The sequence below is a fragment of the Anser cygnoides genome, chromosome 3 (genome assembly GCF_040182565.1).
Source record: "Anser cygnoides isolate HZ-2024a breed goose chromosome 3, Taihu_goose_T2T_genome, whole genome shotgun sequence".
NCBI classification, from domain to species: Eukaryota; Metazoa; Chordata; class Aves; order Anseriformes; family Anatidae; genus Anser; species Anser cygnoides.
Window position 1 is genome coordinate 15,366,432 of NC_089875.1, and position 21,944 is coordinate 15,388,375.

The 21,944-nt window shown below is 37.3% G+C and overlaps 1 long non-coding RNA gene across 1 annotated transcript in view; it reads left to right on the top strand.

Annotated features, from left to right (window-relative positions):
* Positions 1-855: 855 nt before the first annotated feature.
* The window catches only part of LOC106044771 (uncharacterized), a 37,910-nt gene continuing 16,821 nt past the window's right edge, over positions 856-21,944 (top strand). Inside the window, exons 1-6 of the long non-coding RNA XR_010830072.1 lie at positions 856-1,202; positions 5,751-5,898; positions 11,477-11,587; positions 11,707-11,814; positions 16,417-16,537; positions 16,931-17,097. This is a non-coding gene — a long non-coding RNA (uncharacterized lncRNA). The remainder of the gene's footprint in view (positions 1,203-5,750; positions 5,899-11,476; positions 11,588-11,706; positions 11,815-16,416; positions 16,538-16,930; positions 17,098-21,944) is intronic.

A 21,944-nucleotide genomic window follows, 5' to 3' on the forward strand; every position in this document is an offset into this window, starting at 1 on the left:
ATTCTGAATTACTGGCTCTTCTTTTTCTTCTCATTGGTTTGAGGAAATTGAAGTGCCTTGCTTGTTGAGAAGTTCATTGCAGACTGCTTTTGTATCACAGCTAGGAGTCAGGATGTGGGTTCATTTTCTGAGCACTACAGGGCTGTTTTGTTTCCCTCCTTGAAGGAATATTGCAGGCTATGGAGAACAGAAAGGCAACCACAGGCTCAAAGAAAGGAAAAGGGGGAGAGAATCAGCAGTGAATGTTATGTTATTGAATGATGCAAGAATATTCGGGGAACTGTGTAGTTTTAATGTAACAATAAGGCTGATAAAGACTCAGAAGTTGGTTATTTTAAGATCTTGAAACGCAAAATGCCTTAAGCAATGTTACTTTAATTTGCTCTGGTGCGTGCATAGATGTACACATATACACAGAGCAGTAATAAAACTGGACTAACCCTTGTTTCAGTGTGTCATTTAATCTAGTTCCTGGATATCAGGGGAACAGAGAATGAAATCTTTTTCTGGCTTCAAGAACAAAGACGGCACCATTCTGTGCTATCAGCAAAAATTAGCAAAACAAAACAATAGCAGCAGCAACAGCAACAACAAAGTGTTATAAATGACAGCCCCCTGAAGGCCATTCATCAGGGCTAAAAGGAAACAGAGAAAATACTTTTTTTTTTTTTATTGTAGATAGCAATTAGCACACCTTTTCAGTTTGTTTCAATTTTAGGAAGATGGAGGCTCTTTGCCATGCGTGAGAGAAGAAAGGTTCATTACCTCTCTCCTGGAAATTCTGGCGGAATACTGGCTTTTTTTTTTTTTTTTTTTAAAATATACAGCTTTCTAGGCATTTCAAATGCTTTTCCTGAAGGCTTGGAAAATAGGGTGGCACCTCAGATAATGCACATCTAATATCATACTTTAGAAAGACTGTTTCCCTACTGTTTAGGATCACTGTACATTTATGGGATTTCTTCTAGTGATATTACATTGGGAAGGCTGATTTCATGCATCTCTGGCATTTTGTTCTCATTGTCTTTAACTGCTGCTGGTTGCAATTGTTCAATTTTCAGTGAAAACATTTTTAATATCTGCAGGAGTGGATGCAATGTGAAGCTGAAAATCTGTTTCTCTTCAGAGATTGTGATCCAAAAGCTCCCTGAATCAAGCAGAAAATCTCAACTGACTCTACACATTTTTAGACTTGTTCAAAGGTGATTTCCTTGTACTGGTACTTTCTGGGGTTTTGTATTACAGTATCAGTGAGGCAATACAGGGTGAGTGTAAGCTGAAGGAAAGTGAGTTTGCAGAGGTGTATTTTTGATGCATGTTGCGGTGTGTGAGCTGCTATCAGCTCTAGACATGGTGTGGCACTCCGTGTAGATCATTTAGGCTTGGTGGGTACTAGTGAAGTGCTGCTAGAATCCACAGCACTGTTCCTAGGTATAAGGGGCAGGGGGGTATTTTTGAGATTTTATTCAGTAACAGAAAGATTGTACCAACTCAAATGGTAGAAAGGACATTATGCATTTTTGAGACATTTCTTACTGAAAACTTGTACTCAAATTAATGAGAAAAGTGAGATACGAAAATTTGACGTGGATAGAGAGATATCATGGACCAGTGTAGTGAGGAGGGATAAATCTATCAAAAAATAAATAAAGTGCAAATGAACCTGGTTTATATTTTTAAAATTATTACTTATTTATTTATTTATTTTACTGTGCAGGTAAGAAACTGGAGAAGAGACAGACCAGATATTACATAGTTGTCTGGGTTTGGGAAGTCTGTGAAGATGCTGAGCATACTGGGTAAAAAAAAAAAAAAAGTATTATGGAAAGCATTTGACAAAACACATGTGTGCTGTTCATTAGCATTTTCAAGCACTTTCTCCTGTTCAAACAACAGCTATGCAAATAGAATAGGCAAATGAATGTTAAAATTTGCCTATGCTGCTTCTTTTCTTTGCTCCTATGCTTTTAAGTGCCTATAAATAATAATACAAACTAAGGCATTATGGTCTGATGCTGTTTCTGGAACACACTTCAAATAATGCATTTTTTGGAGAAGCTCCTACTGTTATTAGAGATAGCTTTGTAGTTTGGTCAGTATCTATTCTGGTAGGTTGCATGTGAGCCACAAACACAGTCAAGGATGGACTTTTTACAGTTCTGTAGTTAAAAGGCTATCTTTTCATGTTAACTATTTTTAAATTTATGATCAGGTTAGAGGTCCTAGTCTTAGTTCAGAAAATGACATTCTTTACAGAACTGGGCAAATAATTTTAATATAAGTTAGGTAAGGTAAGCTTATTAATCATTTAAGACTGTCAGAATTTGAACTTTTGGAATATATTGAGTTTAACTTTAGAAAACAGCTTTATTATGTTGTAGGTTCACTAAACCTAAAACACTATCTTCAGTTAACAACCCAAAGAGTAATGCATATAGGGCTTGCAAAGGCTCATAAACTCCTCAGCTAATTGAGTCGGAGGCTCTATCTTCCAACCTTATTAACAATAAAATATTTCAAATAAACTCCAAGAAAATGATTGCAGGGTTTCTTCTACTACCTTATGGCTGTTGTCACACTGCAACTATTAAAGTAATGTTATTTTAATGGGAATATATATGTACACACATAGCAGTCAGATGCTTTATTGTACAAGCACAATTATACATGCCTTTTGGCACGGAGGTCACAATTACTGACACAGTATTTGCCAGCTGTTGCGCTACAGCATTATCTGTGAAAGTGCACGTTTGCCCAGCAATCAGAACTGGCCAAAAGGCAAAAGTAAAGGTGCTTGTCTGTAAGGTGAACACATCCATTGTTACCATGAGCAGCTGAGTTACTGCAGTTGCAGTCTTACTAACAGAGAGGGGAAGGATAGATGCCTGCCTGTTTCTAGGAGCTCCTGTCTGCCAGGTTAATGACAGCACTTCTGTGGTGATTGAATGTGACTTTTAAATCAAATAAGAACAACAGGAACCAACTTCTGGAGGTGCCTTGCTACGTGTAGATAACTGCCTTAGAACAGAAGCCTGACTTCTGGGTAGCTACATTTAAATTCAACCCCACCTGTAAGAATTGTACAGGCATGACAGGGATGTTCTAGATGGGGTGTAAAAAGCACTGGGAATCCCTGCCCTTGGTGCACTGGCTGTGCTGGTGTTAATGCAGCCAGGATGCTCTTGGCTTTCATCACTGCCAGGCCTGAGCTGGCACACCGCTGTCTCCGTGTCCACCAGGACCTAATGGCTGTTTTCCACAGAGCTGCAGCCTGGGTCATTGCCAGGGCTTCTTCCCTCCCAGGAGTGGGACTTGGTCTTGGTCCTTGGTGGATTTCACCACGTTCCTGTTAGGCTTTTCCTTCAGCCTCTGCAGGTCCCTCTGAATGGCAGCCCTGCTGTCCAGTGGATTTACTGCTCCCCCCAAGACTGCCCCAATTTGGTGTCGTGCAAGCTTGATGAGAGTAGCCTCTGTGGCTTCCTTCAGGCCATTGATGAAGATGTGAAGGAGGACAGAAGCCAGGATAGGCCCTGAGTGTATTCTGCTTGATACCTCCAGGTAGAGCATGACCCATGAAGAACTGCCCTTTCAGCCTGCCCACCCCACTGGTTTTCCACCCATGTAGCTGTCTACGCATCCAGCATAATGTAACATATAAACTTAAACGTGTTGCTGTTTTGGGGGAGAGTGTCAAAAGCTGTGCTGAAGATGAGGTAAATGCCATTCGTTGCTCTCTCTCTGTTCATAAAATCAATTCATTTCACACCAGAAGGTGCTCAGGATGCTCATGCATGACTTACTCCTGGTAAATCTGCACTGCCTCTTCTCAATGCCTTATCCTTCATGTGCCCAGGAATGTGTTCCAAAAGCACCTGATCCACTAACCCTCTTTATTTTTATTTACTTCAGTTTACTTATGTTAAGTACAGGGTTTTTATAAATCTATAGGTACTGAACTTAGTGCACATACCTAGACAACCAAGGATTCTTTGTATTCTTATCTGTCACTGGGACTGAACATATTCCTTCATAAAACTGAAATCAAGTATTTTGTTGGAATCATGAACCCTTCTTGATTTGGCTTAGCAGATGATGACACTTTTATTTTCAAATTCCATTGAAGGGTTAAAGTGATTTTTGATGCATTTCACTTGGAAATCGGGCAGTTCTGCTCAGCAATAAAAATCATTACTTTCAAAGTCTCAGATTTATTGATACCATATTCCCTGGGGTACTCTTTCATCTGACATTTCACACTGTCATTGTGCAAATCAAATCAATCTGCATTTATTACTAAAAAAATTGAGTATTTTTTCAATTTTCCATATATCGTGGTGCTCACCTGTATATTTATATTATACATCACATATGTGTTCATGTATAGTATGTTTAGTAGTAAACTCATTTTGAATTTATGAAATTTAAAGTAGAGATCCTAACATTTTCCTATGAATAAATCAGATGATCTCTGCTCCATGTAGTATCCTCTTGGTGTGGTACATTATCCGGAATCACATTAAAGAAAAATCCTACCTGCAGATTTCTGTTATTTTTGTAGATTTTGGATGTGCATCCTGCATTATCAGGATGTCATCCTGGCCAATCCTCTTAAAGCAGGGCATTAGTAGTAATGCAGCAGAGTGTGATTTGGCAAACCTGCTGTCCAAACGTGTGCACTTCAAGACTCTCCAGGTCCTTGATTCATCCCCAACTCTGTACTCTCTTCTTAATGTGGGCTAAAGCAGAAAAATTATTTCCGAAATGTCTGCCCCATCAACGGGACCTTAAGTTTCCTACCTGGTGCTCTTTGTTGCTGGTAAGTTGCTGGAGGCATTGAACTGTCAAGAGCTGTTCACATATATTTGAGGAGTGTGGAAACTGGATCCTAATGACTTTGCACTTTAATGAAATTATTTTATATATATATATATATATATGAGGCAAGAGAGATAGGACTTCTAAGTTTTTTTTCAGTGCCTTTGTTATTGTGCAGCTAGAGAATTAAAAACAAAAGAAAACAAAACCAACAACAATGATGTTGGGTTTTGGGTTTTGACTGCTAACTGCTTCTAGCTACTCCATCACCAAAGGTCCACAAGCACCTGTAACAAATGCGTTACGTGTGTGCTAAGTCATTTAATGCTAACTAAATTTTTGACTATTTTGTTTTATCTAAATGCAGGACGTGTTTGTCCTTGATGACTACTGCTTATACAGTAAGTGACAATAAAAGTGCCTGAGGAGACACATAGGGAAAAAATCTGTTATCACAGCCATTATCACAGGATGGCCATACTGCTTGTTTTCAGTGGAATGAGGAAACTCAGATGGAAGCTGCTAAGTCTCAATCATGATTTTTGTGGTTATACAGAAAACAGATTTGTCCTGTCTTCTCTAGCACTTAATCCAATATCTGTGTCAATTGAAGATACCCATTGGCAAAAAATCATCATCAAGCAGTGGTTGTGTGATTTGCATATAGTTTTGATCTGCTTCTTTAGTCTATAGACTCTCAGTAAAGAGTTGATATATTTAATATGGATTCTGCTACAATGTGTATGTGAGTGCACAACTAAAAAGAAAAGTGGAAAAAACAGATGAAAATCCTGGAAAATATTTTCTTGGAACGTTGTAAGGAATAATGTGAGTGTCAAGGTGGAAAATCCTTGGTCTAACAGGATTTTCTCTCTGATTTAAATTTCTCTCATTGTAAATTTTGTCTCATTATAAGTGTCTGTTTCTCATCAAAGTAGGTTATCTTCTTGGACATAGAGTATTCTGTCACAGTCACGGACACTTTGTTTAAAGGCTTAAAGTGAAAAACAGAAGCCTGGATTAAGGAAAAATCAACTTAAACTTGGAATCGTGGAATGTCTTGGAGTGATTTGCTGGAATCAGGTAATGGCTTCTACTTGAAAATAATGAAAATTTTATGATATATCATTGATCGCAATTGATTATTATTTGATTATTATTTTTTATGATTACACATTTTTGATTGACTGACATTTTAGACCTTTTTCTGTGGAGTGTGTGTCAGCTAGAAGTCAAACGGCTTTTGTCAGGTATCTCTGTTGTCTCTTAGAATGTCATACAAAGTATTAATAGTTTTGCACTGGGAGGAATTTAGTAATAAACCTAAGGACATCCGCAATACCCAGGATCCTAGCTTAACATGACTGAAGGCTGAAATCTTTGAGCAGGAGAAACACATGAGGAGAGTGTGCACATTTTAGTATGATTAAGGTCATAAACTGAAACTGAGTGAATTCAAAGATTTTCTGGCTGGGTTTGTAGTCATGCTTAAACAGGTAACTACACAGTTTAGAAAACAGATCTCCATTTGTGTGTTCCTGTGTTTGTAGTGATGAGTGAAGTCCAATTTTCATTTCAGTTCTGAGATTTGTAATGTATCAATGAATTGTAATGTATCAATGAATTTATCTGTGAAATCAGGTTGGCTTGAATGAGCAGTCTATAGGTAGTAACATTTTCAACACTGCAGAATTTTTTGGAGACGATTCTTGATTTTAAAACCGTGTAACTGCTACTCTTGGCAAGCCTATTCATAAAAAAATCAATTAAGCAGAAATTCAAGCTCAGTGCTTTACTAGTATCTTTCATAAAACCTAAAATGATATTAACTATTGCTTATGTACATCTACAGTGTTTCTGTGTCAGCATACATATATTTTAATTGTGTCCTTTTTCAAAATAGGAACTGTCACACTTAAGTATCTATCGCAGTGGTATACACTTTTTTTTTTGTGACACTTCGTGATGCTGGATACCTAACTCCTTCACTTCAGTCATGTATTTGAATATGCATTTTGGTATGTAAAATACTTTTATTTGCAAGAAACACAGAGAGAGATCCCTGAAGAATCAGCTGTAGTGCTAGAGTCTGATGCCTTCTGCTTTAATGATGTACAAATATGGAAGTCCATCTCTACTCACGAGATGGAAAGGTACTCATTGGAGCACCTGGCAGCATTTGGCTGAGGAAGGGCTCGCCATGAAGGGGTTTAGTGATCTTTATAAAGGCAAGAGCAGGAAGAATTGACAGGTCGTTGCGAGGGAAGAAAATAGAGATTTTCACTTCTTCTCATTGTTTTATGTAAAGTTTCAACAGTTCATCATTTTTGTCTTGCACAAACAAAAAGTGAAGGATAAGGGAACCTCTAAGGGTTAATTAGGGTACATATGAATAGTTCGATATTCGGGTACAGAAGCATATGCATTAGAGAGGATGCTTAATATTAAAACGAAAAATATCTGGAAATAATTTGTTTTAAATATATGTAAAAACTAACTAATTGCAGCATTATTTCAGTTTTAAAGTCAATTGATTTAAATGTATTTTGGTATGGGAGTAATGCAAGAGTGAATCAGTCCCATAATTATTTTGGGAAAAAAATATTATGCCAGTAGTTATGGAGAAATAAGTTTTTATATATGAGACATTACTGTTTAGGGAGAAAAACCCAAAACCATACATACCTTTCTTCATGCTTATAAATGAATTCCATTTTACATATGCACAAATGTTTTTTAGGTTTCTTTAGGGAAAGATTTTTTTTCACTGTAAATAGCAGATGTCTCAAAGAAGTAACAAAGAAGAGTTCTGACATGCTGTTATGTGACAGAATCAAAAAAAACCAACCCAACCCCCTGATTACTGTAATAAATAAAGAGGGTCTGAAGGTTTTAAAAGCTTATTTCATAGCATGTCTGAAATTAACTTATTAAAAAAATTAAGGTATTTGCCACCACCTTTGACAACTGAAACTTGATCAAAAAGAAAGAATCAAGTTCTTAGCATTTTCTTAGTGCCAAAGAAGACAGGGCAATACTTTGATGGGTGTAAGTTAATCAAACGTGACACTGGATGCTTGTGAAGAAGGAATTTTAGCAGTTATATTACCTGGAATAGAATCAGCGGCTTTACTGTATCTTGTATGGAAATTGTTTGAGACTGTGAAATCAGAATATTTTAAGAACTTGTTGCTAGATTTTATGAAGGTGCATAAATCTCATTAATAGATATGTGTAGTTCCTTAGTTAGCTCAAGAATCTACATAAATAAGTATGTGGTAACATATCTTAAAGGCTTGAAATATTTACATTTTTTTTTTGTTTGTTTATATTGCCTAAGATGGGTAAGCATTAGCCAAAGCAGAAAAATAGAGAAGGAAATATTGCAAATATATTCACATAGCACAGGGAAATATTGAAATACCAATGAGGTGTGACCTCTGCAGCTCTTGTCAGTTAAGTATTCTTACTGAGTATCAATGCAGAAATGTACTCTTCCTCTGTTTTTTTTAAAACCATCACTTAGTGTGAAAAGACAGATGTTTCAGGAAGAATGAGGAAAAATACATGACTAATTGTGACCAGAATATATTTGAAGTTGGATGTAAATCTCTACAGTACCAAGGAACTATGTTCTGTTTGCCACAGAGTTTTAAAGATTTATCTCTGCTTGCAAGAAATACTCAATTGTGGTCAAACTTAGTATTTACATTTGACACTTTGCTGTCCAGATTTCAGCAGGTCAGGTTAAAAAAATTGTGCCACTATTGTCTGATTCACAGGCTTTCTGAAATTCCAGTGTGAAAAGGCTTGGGAACTGATGTTCCTGATGTACCCAGAATACTGGTAGGAGCATTAGTGTGGCATTATGTATAGTGTGGTGGTTTTACCCTGCTAGGGACCAAACTCTACCACAACCGCTCTCTCACTGCCACTCTGCAAAGAAAAAAGGGGAGAAAATACGATGAAAGGGGCTTAAGGACTTCTTGAACTCTGTCAGGCTCGGTGCTGTGACCATGTCCTTGGGGAGCCTGTTCCAGTGCTCAACCACCCTCTTGGTGAAGAACCTTTTCCTGATAATAAAGCAGAACTATAGTATTAAAGGGCAGGTGAAAAAATCTGAGAGCAGAAAGAGTGCCAGTGAACAGTTTTATCTAAAGGTGTTTAGAGAAGAAGTATTGATAAAGGGCCTGCATAGACAAGTAAGATCACTCTGAATCTTCATCTGATGTAAAGGGTCAGATCAACCTCCCCCCCACCATGTCGTTAGCCTTTATGGAAGTTTTTTTTTTTTTTTTTTTTTACACAGTGATGAAAAAGATTATTAAAAAGTAACCTTGTTAGTCTCTGCCTATGCAAATATTTATTCATTCATCAAACTTGCAGACAGCTTTTCATCCCAAAGTGATGAGCATGACCCATTTATATAGCCTCCGATCTCTTTTTCCAGTGGGTCAATGAAATTTTAAACTGTAGCAAATACTTTACTAAGTGACTGTGAGAAAAGTGTAGTAAACTGTTTTTGTTATGGAAACCAATTTTTGAGGATGCTCTAACATTTGCTTGCCTTGTATGACTATGAATTATTCTTTCTGCTTGGTCATGAGTAATGTAAAGAGTGACAGTTACAGATGAAAGGTTGAAAAAAAATCATTAATTCTCATCAAACCAAGAAGTTTACCAAGGATTTTGGGAGATTTTTCTCCTCATTAGCTGCAGTCTCTTGCTCCTTGGATGTTGCCCTTGTGTGAATGAGGGTTTAATCTGTCCTCTTCTAATCCTCTTGTATGGATCCTGTCAGAGACCTCTTCTACCTCTTCGCCAGGGCAGCCTGATTGTGCTCCAGGGATGTCTGCCAGCTTTAATTTCTAGATTTGCATGGTCCTGCATATTTACAGAGGCTATGAATGAATATTAAATAAGATAAAATTAAGGTAAAGAGAGAAGAATGTAAATCCAACGGGATGCTTTATGACTAGCAAGTATAAAGAAGAATATCAAGTCCTAAATACCTTTCTACCAGCACTCAACCAAGTGAAAATAGGGTGAGCAGTGATGACAGGTTTGAATTTTGGGTGTCTGCTGAAAATTCGCTTTCCTTATTCCAAAATGTATTAATACCAAGACAACAAAATTATTAAGACTCCTTGTGGATTTACACCTATGCATCCACAGCCTCTCCATAATTCATTTCTACCATTTAAGTGTACATTTTATGGATTTTAAGTTTTGGCTTTAGAAATCTAAATTATGGATGTATCTTTGAGGAGAAAAAAGAATGACAAGATTTACATATAATGGAAAAGCAAATAACTGAAGGACTCTCTTTCCTTCTCTGCAGCCTTGTTTCCCTGTCCCATCCACCAAAATTCAAGGCTTTGTACTTTATCTCATCTGTCCATCAGGTCCTCTTTGAAATCACTAGGCATCCTTTTGTTTACTCTTTCTGCCTGAATTAGTCCAGACTCTCCAGGACCCCGACAGAAGACGACCATACCTAAATCAGAACCTCACAACACTGAGCCTGCCTTTCAAAAAGTACCTCTAATATGCCAAAAGCTGTCACAAATAGCGCAGAATTACAATATGAAGGTCTTGTTGCTGTAGGAAATTAAATAAGAAAGAAAACCTGTAAGTGTACCCATTATTTAGTGGCAGTTTATCAGTTTGATGTATACAGTAAGCTTTTTTCTTTTTCTTTTTTTTTTCCATTCTAATATATTTTCATTGTCACATTTTTCTTTCTGCTTAAATCTCAGGCATTAAGATATGTTCTCCCAAGGCTTTAGCAGTTATTACTTCCCTTTAAAGATGTATACGTAATAATGTAATACCTTTTCGGTATTCTGGCAGGAGATCAGATGTAATGCCACCTGGGAGAAGAGGCAGCCTAGCCTGCAGAGACTGGCACTGTTCTGATGCTCCACTCTTGCTTCCCCCCTTTTTTTTTTTTTTTTTTTTTTTTTTAGAGAGGTGGCTGTTGCCAGCTTTGCTTTCAGGCTGTTGAGACAAGTCTGTGTTCCTGTCTCCTGTGTTACATCACTGGTAAACAGTACTTTATACAGTTTGAATTTATGTTAAAAAGAGACTGTTGTATACCAATATAAAAGCAAGCAGGAGAACAGAGAAAGCAGAATGTAGACCGTAGTCAGCAGGTGAGATAATTCTAATGACTGTTCAAATGACTGTGCAAATGATCATGTAAAGGATTCTTTTAGGGGAGTTCTCCCATCCAGCGCTGAATTTCTGCTTCCATTTTGCTTTGTCATTATTTATTCAAGACATTGCTCTGCTTCTTTTCTTATTCATCTCGTGAAAGTGGAGTTTAAGGAGAGTGGACTGTATTTTGTCCACTAGTATATTGTTTTTACTTTTTTCTGTATGGTATTTGTTTAGACCACCTCTGGTCTGAGAAGTCACTTAGTATGTAACTCAGTATAGAGTGTGGTCTTCCCTCTCCAACTTTACCTTTGTTGATGAGCACTGAAATGGAGATCATTATAGCCAGTAATGTATCATTACTGGATTCTAACATAGTGCACGTGGAAATGATTGGCCTGTTTTATGGTTCTTGTTATAGGTCCTTTGCAAAATCAGACAGATGTCAATGTTTCACTCATATGCTCTGTTTTCAAGGTTTTCTTTTACTTTCTACTTTTAGAAGTAAACAATGGGTGCAAAAGGAAACAAGCAGAGACTCCAACTGTTTTGGTTAATCTTTCTCCTGTGTTAGCTGTCATGGCACCGGCACTAGGTTGAAAACTGTTGAGAGGTAGGTGGTTGAACTTCTACAGCTTCTCCTTGATGTCTACTAGACTAGATTCCACTGGTTTCCTATTGTTTATGAGAGTTCATGAGTTTTCTTCTCTTACCCTTGTAACACTGCTTTAGGAAGAGGTGGGAACCAAAGCAGAGGAGAGACTGCTCTTACACCAAGGCTCTAAAATGTAGACCTGTCTGACCCAGTTTGAAACTAGCATGGGCTCCTTCAGTTTGGAGGTGAGTGCAAATGCCACATGGCTCCTGGGTCCACACTCAAATGAGTGACTTGTGAGCTCCATATTGCATCAGCTTAAGGGCTATAGTACCCACTATAAAACCTGGTATTGAGCTGCAGATGATCCGTGGTTTAAGTTACATTCCACTCAGTCCCAAGTGTCTCACCCAAGATCACACAGATGATCATCAATGATAGATGATGTACCTGAGGCCAGCTACCTGGAGTCCTAGTCTTGAGCTCTACACGCTGGACCATTATCCTTTCTTGTATGACACACCTTTGGAAAGCCAATTTTGTCTCTCCAGGTATTTCATGGTGTTTATGAAATAACAAAATGATTCTTAATGTAAGTGTAGCAATTTTGGCAGATTTGTCTTCCCTTGTAGGTCAGTTTCTTCAGTCCTCTTTCATATTTCTCCTTCCTGCCAATATTTCTAGGAATATATTTTTTTTTAAAGTTATTTAAAAAATATCTATATCTAGTTAAATTACAGTCACATCATTGACAACATCCAAGTCTAAACAAGGAAATGAATAGTTGAGGCACAGTACATCATGAATAATTCTTACAATAAACATATTTTTCTACCAATTATAAATAAACACTTAGAAAATCTCTCTCTTCTACCTTAATTTACCTGTTAGGATGTACTAGTATAACAGATTGCTTCAAGGACTTATCACTCACTAGTTGCACATTAATTCACAAAAAGTTGCTGTTGTTATAAATCTATTAAATTAATTTCCTATGCAATAGCTCTTATCCGTTTCTCCTGTTTTCTCAGTCTTACATTGTTTATAGTTATGTGAATTGTGTTTAAGTATTAAACAAGGCACTTGATTAAATACACTGAGGAGAGTGACTAAGATGTCACGGGCTAGTCTTTTAAAAAGTGTTTATAATTTGAAATTTGCATATTCATGCCTGTTTCCAAATTTGCGTGCACAGATGAGTAACATCCAGATACTTAATCTAATTGTTATGTGAACAAAGAACTATTTCCATTTACACAGTGAATACATAAAGGCTTAGCTGCAAAAAATATCTCTAACTTTACAGCCTAAGGTTTGATATTTGGTCCATGAAAATGTATCCCCTTCCAGATGCAACTATTACATTTTTGATGTGGTATAGATATTTGTGGGCTGTGTTAAGAGTTAGAGGACAGCTAAAGCCAGAAAGAATGACAAAACTGCTGCAGCTGATTACAAAAATTCTCTGCAAGAAATGAGAAACAATGAAAGAAAAAGGGAAAACTGCGTTACACTGGTGAAAGCATATCTACCATACTCAGTTCACTGCATTAGGGATGGGAGTCTTCACAAAGTGAGACTGATTCAGTGTTTTGGTTATTTCAGAGTGGCTTAAGCACATCTCAAGTGCTTTACAGAATTGGGTCCTGGTACAAAGCATGATTCACGCTATAATGTTTAGTAAAATGTGCAGTTGAGAATTGCTTTCAAGAGAGATTTGAATTTATCTTGTGTCTTGAATATAAATGGTTTCCTTGAGCAAGGCTCATGTTTGCCACTAAATGACCCAGCACATTTAACTAGTTGCCGGGTACTAGTGCTAGTTTAACCCTCATGTCAATAAAACTGTAAGATGATAGTAATGTTACCCAGTAATTGCTTTATATTAGGTATGCAGCTCAAGAAGCTTAAGTGTCTATGAGATTTTTTTTTTAAACTAAGCTTCCATGTAAGATTAACCTTGGAAAAAATCAAGATGAAGGAACTGCTAAAATAAAATACAATAAAGAAAATCATCTAACACGGTGTATTAAAAGAGAATTATGTCTTTACTATGTCAGTTGCTATAAATTTTCTAGTAATCATAATGCAATTGTACTTTAATTGCTCTATAATTATGTTCCCATATATGGTCTCAATATGAATTTCCTTTATATGTTTGACATATTAATTTTATTCATCAAGTGTTAAAATAGTGATTCAAAGTGAAACCTATAAGAAATGATTGTAAGATGATTAAATTATAATTATAGGGATATTATTTGACATAATCAAATTATGGTATATATGCTTTCAGAAAGAGAGTGATATGTATTTGTTCTAAGTCTTATATGCAATTACTCTCTATGTGATTTTCTTGTTAAGGAAGGTGGCAGAACAAATGTTTCTAGCAGTGGAAAGTGGAGAAATAAAGGTCTTATAAACAGAGTAGACAAATTCCACTATAAATTTGATTTTAAAAGGGAGAAAATGTCTTGTCCTATGTGCCATTGTATTTTACTTCTAGCCCCTTTATTCTGATCACCATAGTTCCTCTAAAATTACTTTAAAGCTCTTGAGATTGACTCTCATTCCATGAAACTTGGTTGTTACCTGAGTATATAATAAGCCAGAAAGATATTTCATTGTATTTCATATTTTAGATTGTGTGGAAAAAAAAAAAAAAAAGACAAAGATAATGAAAGAGTTGGTCTTTACAACATAAATATGGAGATCTATTTTTCAGGTGGGATATTTGGCTGGGTGCAGATAAGGCTAAATAAGATGGAGTATTGACCTCTTCTGTCCTGGGCAAATTATCATCAGTTTTCACACTATTGTGATTGATGGTGGTTCATTCCCTCATGGATTGCATGATGATTCTTCCCACTTTTAGAGTCAGGCAGTATGTGAAAGGGTAAATATTGCTGATCCTTATGGAAACAAAGCCAGGAATATTATTTCCATACAAACGTTAAAATCATCATGCTATCTACTAGCTGTGTTCCATTAAAAAAAAAAAAAAGACATCTTTAATGAACAAGTGGCTCCATTTTTTTCTTTGCCCTTTTTTTTTTTTATCATTAATGCTTCACAGATGGCTGTGGTGCTGCCTGAGTTTATAACAGGTTTGGTTGTTTTTTTAAATAATAAATGCTTCAAGGGCCATATGTCCCCTCATAACCTTGTCCTTCAAAATTAGAAGTGAATTAGTAATTCAAGGGAGGAGTTGATAGGTTTAATAAAGTGCTTTGGTAGCAAATAATCTATTTAGAGGATGTTTATAATTTAAAAACACCGTGACAGGAATTTTGATATTGCACATCAGCAGGAATAAAAATATTGGATGTGAAAGTAGAAACTGCGGTGACAGAACTGTTAAGGAAAATATTTGCTTAAAAACAAACAAACAAGCAAACAAAAAAAACCAACAAAAAACCAGAAAAATATTCATGTTCATTATCTGAAGTGCTCTAAAGAACAGAAGCAGAAGTGAGTTACTAAGTGCAATAATGCAGATTCCAGTGGGTGCTCAAATGTGAGTTCTCTGCAATACTAATGTATTCAATGAAAAGTCGCATACAATTCTAACAGCTTGCACTTACAGAAATCCACAGGTAAATCTACTGAGAGGAATGAGAGAGGTTAGAAAGCTGTGAAGGACTATTTGTGTGCAACAAAACCCTCTGTCACCTCTTCTGTTGTAGATGAGAAAAAGCTCCCCGCTCACAATGCAGTTGTCCAGGCTGTGAAACCAGTGCTTGCACAAATGAGAATCAGGTGGCTTTGGGGAGGGAGATAGAGGAGATGCTCTGAAGGTGATGGGGGGAGGTTGTTGTACTTTAAGCTTTGCTATACACTTTCCATAATTACAACTTTACTTGTAAGGCTCTGTTATTCTTTTTAGTCTCCACATGTATCACATTGTACAAACATCTCTATTATGCCTATGAATTTCACAGGAGAGTGGAGAGAGGAGATTGAATGCGTCCTGAATGCTCAGCTGAAAATTATTTCCAATTGGCTTATACAGGGTGTTGTCAAGTGGCTTGAGAACTGGGATATCCAGTAGATATATAGGAAAGATGTCTGGTTGAGTAACTTGCATATCATACTAAATATCTTTGTTACTGATCTGGAAAAGAAACAAAATGGAAATCCCCAGAGACTGCTAAATAATGAAAAGTGGTGAATGCTTGTGAAGACAGACGAGTTTACATTTGCAGAGGTACTTAAAAGCTGAAGAAAGGGCCAGAAAATATATTAAAAAATTAAAGTTCAGGGATGTGAACTTAATATATCTAGAAAATAATGTAGCTATTCAGTGGGAGGGAAAAATCAGCAAGACATCAAGGAATGAATTTGAACAGCAATTTTCATTTTATTATGCAGATGAAAGTCTGGAAGAACTCCATTGATTCCTAAGAGTAGCAAATTATACCTTTCTGACACATGAATGTGATTCCTATTGATACATCTGCATTAAACTCTCTTTTATATCTGAGAAGAGGGACTGTTGTTGCAGAAGTACAGGTGGTCTGAAATCAGGGGATGGCTGTGCAACAATTTGCAAGCTTAACCGAACCTCTATCTAGCCAAGGTCTTAATTACATGTTTAACTTTAAGCTGGCTGAAGTCCATGACCTTAAATTTAGTATTCTGGATGAGAGTCTGTATGTGCTGTTCACTGTTTAGGAAAAGCATGATATATTATCTTGATCTGATCACTTAACAAAGTAGTTTTCTTATCCACACCCGTTGGGGAAGTCCACTTGACCTTGGGCAAGTCACTTAAACCATTTGCATCTCCACCCCCAGCATACACTTTTAAGCTTATACATCTTAATTTTATGTGCTGTTTACTTCAGCTGGAAACTCAGACGTCTCCTGTTATGTGTTTGCATGATGTATGCACTCTGGACATTGCTGTACTTTAAATAAGAATAATAACAGGATGGAAAGGAGGAAAGCACGGACATAAAATCAGAGGTGAGAAAGAAAAGCAATACTTTGGGTGCATGCTGGGATGTCACTTAAGCAGAAGAGCTTTCATGCTTTGGCTTTGAGAGCAAGGCATTTAGCAGTGTCCATTGCTGATGTGTAATTTTATTTGCTGAGGTGTGTGCCACATAGTGTCAGCAGATCATAGCACTGGACTATGCCTCTCTGCAATGCCAACAGGCAGTTTGAGTGTATCACACAGCCTCAAGGGTCACTGGCAGTCTGCTGTCTTTAACTGAGCTGCTGATTAGATAGTACCCTCATTACAGTATGTTTAAATCGATTAAATTATATATAGATATACAATAGTACATAACAACACAGTGTATATCACGATTTTGGGGCTGCTTACTATAATAATTTCATTTTTTTTTTTGTCAGGAGTGAAGCAAACACAGTTCGCTGCTCACTGAAAACCTCAGGCTGACAGAAACAAAATAACTGCCTGCGTTCTCAGTTGTTGTCTCTGAATTATGATCTAAAATGCTGGAGTGCCTTTTCTCCAACTTCCATCAGTTTTCTTTCCCTGTCTTGGTGATGGAGAAGCTGTAAGTGCAGTGCACACACTCTCACTGATTAAAGCCTTAGAAATCCATGAGTAGCAGCGCTTCAAGGAATGGGTGATAGAACCTAGTGAGAAGAGATTGCCTTGAATTGCCCAACCCCAGCTGCTTCCTGGCTGATAGGGAAGAGGAAGGGTTACACTGATGTGCCAGTGGCATATGGGTGCTCAGAAAGTCCTTGAGAGGGTGCTCTGTTTCACCAGGTGTATGTACAGACCTGTAGTTTTCATCTGCATATAGCAAGCCGCTATCTTGTTGGGAGCTGTACGAAAATGCTATCTGTTGTTGATGTCAGTGTGTTGCAGTGGCCTTTGGCACGTTGCAGGTGTCCTGGCATTATCATTGCTTGCTGAATCAACAGGAGGGGGATTATTAGACCTTCCCACAATGATTTCTCAGTGTGTACTTTTCTCTGTTTGGCTTGTGGTGTTGTGGTCTTCACACAGAAGGTGTCTTTGTGACAGAGGGACTTTCTGTGGTTAAACACATGTAGTACATGATTGCTATTTCCTTTTTGCTGTTTTTAAATGTGCTACCTTTTCAGTACTTCACTGTATGAGCTTTAGTAGTCATGGGTCAATAGAAATCATCATTGGCCCATGTACATCACACTGCTTTTTGTATGGCTTGTAAAAGTCTAAGTTTTGAAAGAGCTAGTTGTGTGGTGGAGTGGTCAAATACAAATAGTTTTAGGCACTGGGATATGAAGAGGAAGAGGGCCAGCTCTCTTTCTTTTACAGAAACAGATGTTTTTTACAAGGCCTGGGATTTTCCTGATGGGTAAGGAACTGTCAGCAATGAGATGCTGAGATAAGCCTCAGAAACTCTAAGGCATGAGTGTCTAAAAGAAAATAAATACTTTATATTTGGATTGGATGAGATAGAACATTACCGCTCTGCCTTATTGCCATTCTGTTTATGGTTTGGTATCTTTATTCTTTGCAACCTGTTGCTTTCTAGGGGCTATTGTCTTTTTTTGAAAGTTGTATACCATTCAGATGTTTATTTCTAATTGCTTTTTAAATACTAAAGTGTGTTAACTTCTGTTTTAATTATGTTAAGTTTTCACTTCAACATAAATAAACCAACAAGTCCAAAAAAAAAAAAAGCGACCTGGCCTAGAAGTATACCAGGTGCCTTTGTTTTGCCTTTTAGTCAAATTCAAATAGAAACTTTAGTTCCCAGAAAAAAAAAAAAAAAAAGGCAGCTTTTCTCAGTCTAGAGCCTCTCAGGAGGCTCTAGGAAGTAACTCACTCTTTTTTCACTTTTCCTTTCTTAAGCCCTATGTCTGCCTGGTCAGCACAAAGCAAGTTTGGCTCTCACTGTGGTTTCATGTAAACTGTGTCATTTGCCAGGAACTCCATGCCTGTTGCCATTGCGCTTGCATCCTTTACTCTCCTGCTGAATTTACGCCTTGAACATCTTCTGGCAATGAGACTTTTCAACTCAGCTATTTATAGACTAAAAGTTAAAGTTAATACAATTATATTTAAAGCAAAGCAAAACAAAACAAAGCCCTACTGTGTTATCTTCAATTCATATTTATTAGTTTCCCAAGTGACTACATAATCATATTGTCCTTCTGCCTTGTCCTTCTTTCTCCTTCACTTTTCTCTTAACTTAGTTTATAAGCTCTTTTGTACAAGTAGATCTATCTTTACAGACATTCCTGAAGTCCACGTGCTATTCTGTTCTCTATTACCACTAAAAATTGGCTAGGTATGAGAGAATTCCTCTGAGTGCTCCCTAAATAGCCTCCATTGCTGCAGCCTTGCACGACAACTCTTCATTATTGCATACAGCCTTGCTGACTAAGCAAGTAAGTATCATGCCCTTCATGTGTTTGCTGCTGCAGGACTTGGTGATGGCTTTTAGTATGGGCAGGGAAAGACTAGCCAAGAATTGGAGGTGAAATCAATAGAGAAGATAGAAGAGGGATTTGGTCCTGCTCTCACTTCTGCAACTTTTTATTATCTGGAGTCTTTTTACCTCAGATGCTGTTGTTTTTATTGGCTTGTCATTGTCATTTTCCATTTTGGTCTAAAACTGTCCATGGCTGATCCAAACGGATGTCATTGTGGTGATTAGTTACAGAGCTTCACAGTCCTGATTACCGAGAAAGACAGTGAGGGCATTTTGCCTGCCTTTTGCCTTCAGTGAAGGTTTAGGCTAGTTGCTGGGTGCTAAGGGACATCCAAGGTGACGACCCGCAGAGAAATCTGTAATTTTGTACTTTTAATATAAACCTTTTGCTTTAAACTCCTGGGCTGCTGCAGGGCTCTCTTGAAGCTTATAGCTCAAAACTCAAAGCTGAAAGTCCTTGCTCCCTCAGAGTTGTGAAAGGATGAAAAAGAAAACAAAGCTGTGGAGGCAGAGGGGATTAGCTCAGGATCACCCAGCAGGTCAGTTGCTGTGCTGGGACTACCATTGAAATCTGCTGCCTTCTATATCACTTACCTGCTTGATTGTGCTGCCATGCCCAAGACATGGGCATGATGGCAATATCCAGCTATCCGGGTAACACGCGCTTTAAACCCCACATTGATGGAGAAGGACTGATGGTCAGGCACCTCTGCATTCCCTAAACTGAAGAGCATTGGTTGTCCCTCTGTACTGCTTATTTATCTTTGATCATGATTCTGAAAATGTGCAGATCTCAGGCTCCTGGAGAGGAGTGCTCCAAAGTGCTGTCAAGATGACTGCTTTCCATAATTCCACAAACAAAGCCAGAGCCACACAGACTATGCTTCATCCTGCTCCACGGGCCATATAAGCCATTTCCATGTCAACAAGGACAGACGTACTTTTGGGTTTATGTCTCTAGAAGAACTAGTGCTCTGGTTTGTTGAAAGCTTGGTTTTGCTTAGACAAAAACTGCCTCTGGATTTAATGGGATAACACATGGCTTTACGGGTAGTTCACTATCCGTTACACATTCATCATAGGCTTTTTCTTTCTTGGTACTATTTGGTGGAACCCAGCAAGCTTCTGAACTGTCTGCACTGCAAGCATGAAAATCACAGTTTCAGGACAGAAAGTATGCTAATTCTTTTCATCATTATAATTAAGGTAGGACCTGTAAAATACTGAAGGTGGTAGCTATTTGCAAACTGTTTGGGAGTAATTCGATTGTAAGGCTTGGTGGACAATATTCTGTATCCACAGGTACGGATGAAAATTATGTTAGAGAAACAGCTTTTCTTCACTGGATTTCTGGGTCAGGAAGCAAGTGGATGCATTTACCACTACTCATCCTTTCTGCCATTACTGTGATCTTTCTGAAGACTTGAGGACAAAGCTGTTTGCACATGTTTCATGGAAAAACACCTTACTGAGAACTTTCAAAGAGTGAGATGCTGTAATACTTACAGACAGGAAGAAAGATCTTAATAGGGAATGTTAAACTGCATACCAGCAGAGTGCTGAAACAGCACATTCAGTTTGATCAAATCCTCATAGCTAGTCAATAGATTAAAGAAGTGAACATCATCTTTAGAGATTCAGGATTTCCACTCCATTAATTGTGCCCCATCCGAAGGCTGGGCTGGATGGTTTTTAGTTCTGGTGACTTACTTCACATCAATGCTTTAGTTTCATTGAGATGTCCAGGACAGCAAAACTTCATAAGTCATCTGATCTGTGGTCCATCAGTGCAGAAATGCACCTGGAGAGCAGTTCAGGTGTGTGCTTTTAAAAATATTTGACACAGATGCATCATCTCAACTATACTATACATCATCTTAACTACAGTATAAGGAATACCTCTGGGACAGTAATTACCTTGCAGTCCTCTGTGGTGAGATCTGCTGCAAATGAATAATTCACAGTTGCCAAACATAAGTGAACTCTTCATATTAATTTAGAACTTTTTGTGGATGGGCTTTCTTCTGGAAAGTATCACAAGGGAACAGATCAAGGATAGCTTGAACCTCAGAGAATTTCTGGCTATTAAGAGAACAATTGGGTTCTTTTTTTTATATTTATGCATTAGGAAACCTAATTTTCCATTCCTTCATTTGGAACTTCTTTTCAGAGAGCTTTTTTTTCCCACTCGGTTATTGGCAAAATATTAGTATAAACAAATTAGCACATTTTCAAAAGCTTTAATCTAGTTGCTTTTGCCATACCAAATGGTAAAGAAAAGACAAACCAGAGGCATGAAATCTTCTTAATTTTAAACCTCCAAATAATTTAATCATCTTGATATTTTTAGCCTTGAAGCAAGTATATAGGTTTTGAAATATTAACTTACATATTTGATTCTAACAGTGTTATCTTTTTCATTCACTTTATGTTCTATTGGGAATGGAAGGGGTTTGGCAAAGTATGATGTTGATTATGTGCTTATTTATAGGAGGTGTATGTATACATATATATAAAATGTGCACTTAATCTCCAGAGACATTTTAATGGGAAATATCAGGAATCGTTGCTGAATTATATCTTTGCTTTGGAAAAGCCTCTTTATTAACAGCTATAATGCAATATCATCTAGCTCAGTGTTTTACACATTCCAAGTGATGTACAATTGCTATTTAGATTATTGCATCAGAAACTTCAGAAATTATTAAATTGTATATATTTTTTCCAGTATCAAACGCTGCTTTTGCCAATGTTCATTTATTCAGGCAGGATACATTTTTAATTAAAAAGAAAACTTTCAGAAATGAATAAATAAATGTAGATCAGTTTTATCCATGGTGAGCTGTTGATACTGAATTAAATACAAGTCAATCTCAAAAGCTAGTACTAATTTACTGAGATTTGCTGAATGATAAGTCATTACGAACTGCAAGCCTGTTGAATTTTTCTTTTCTTCTCCATTCATATAG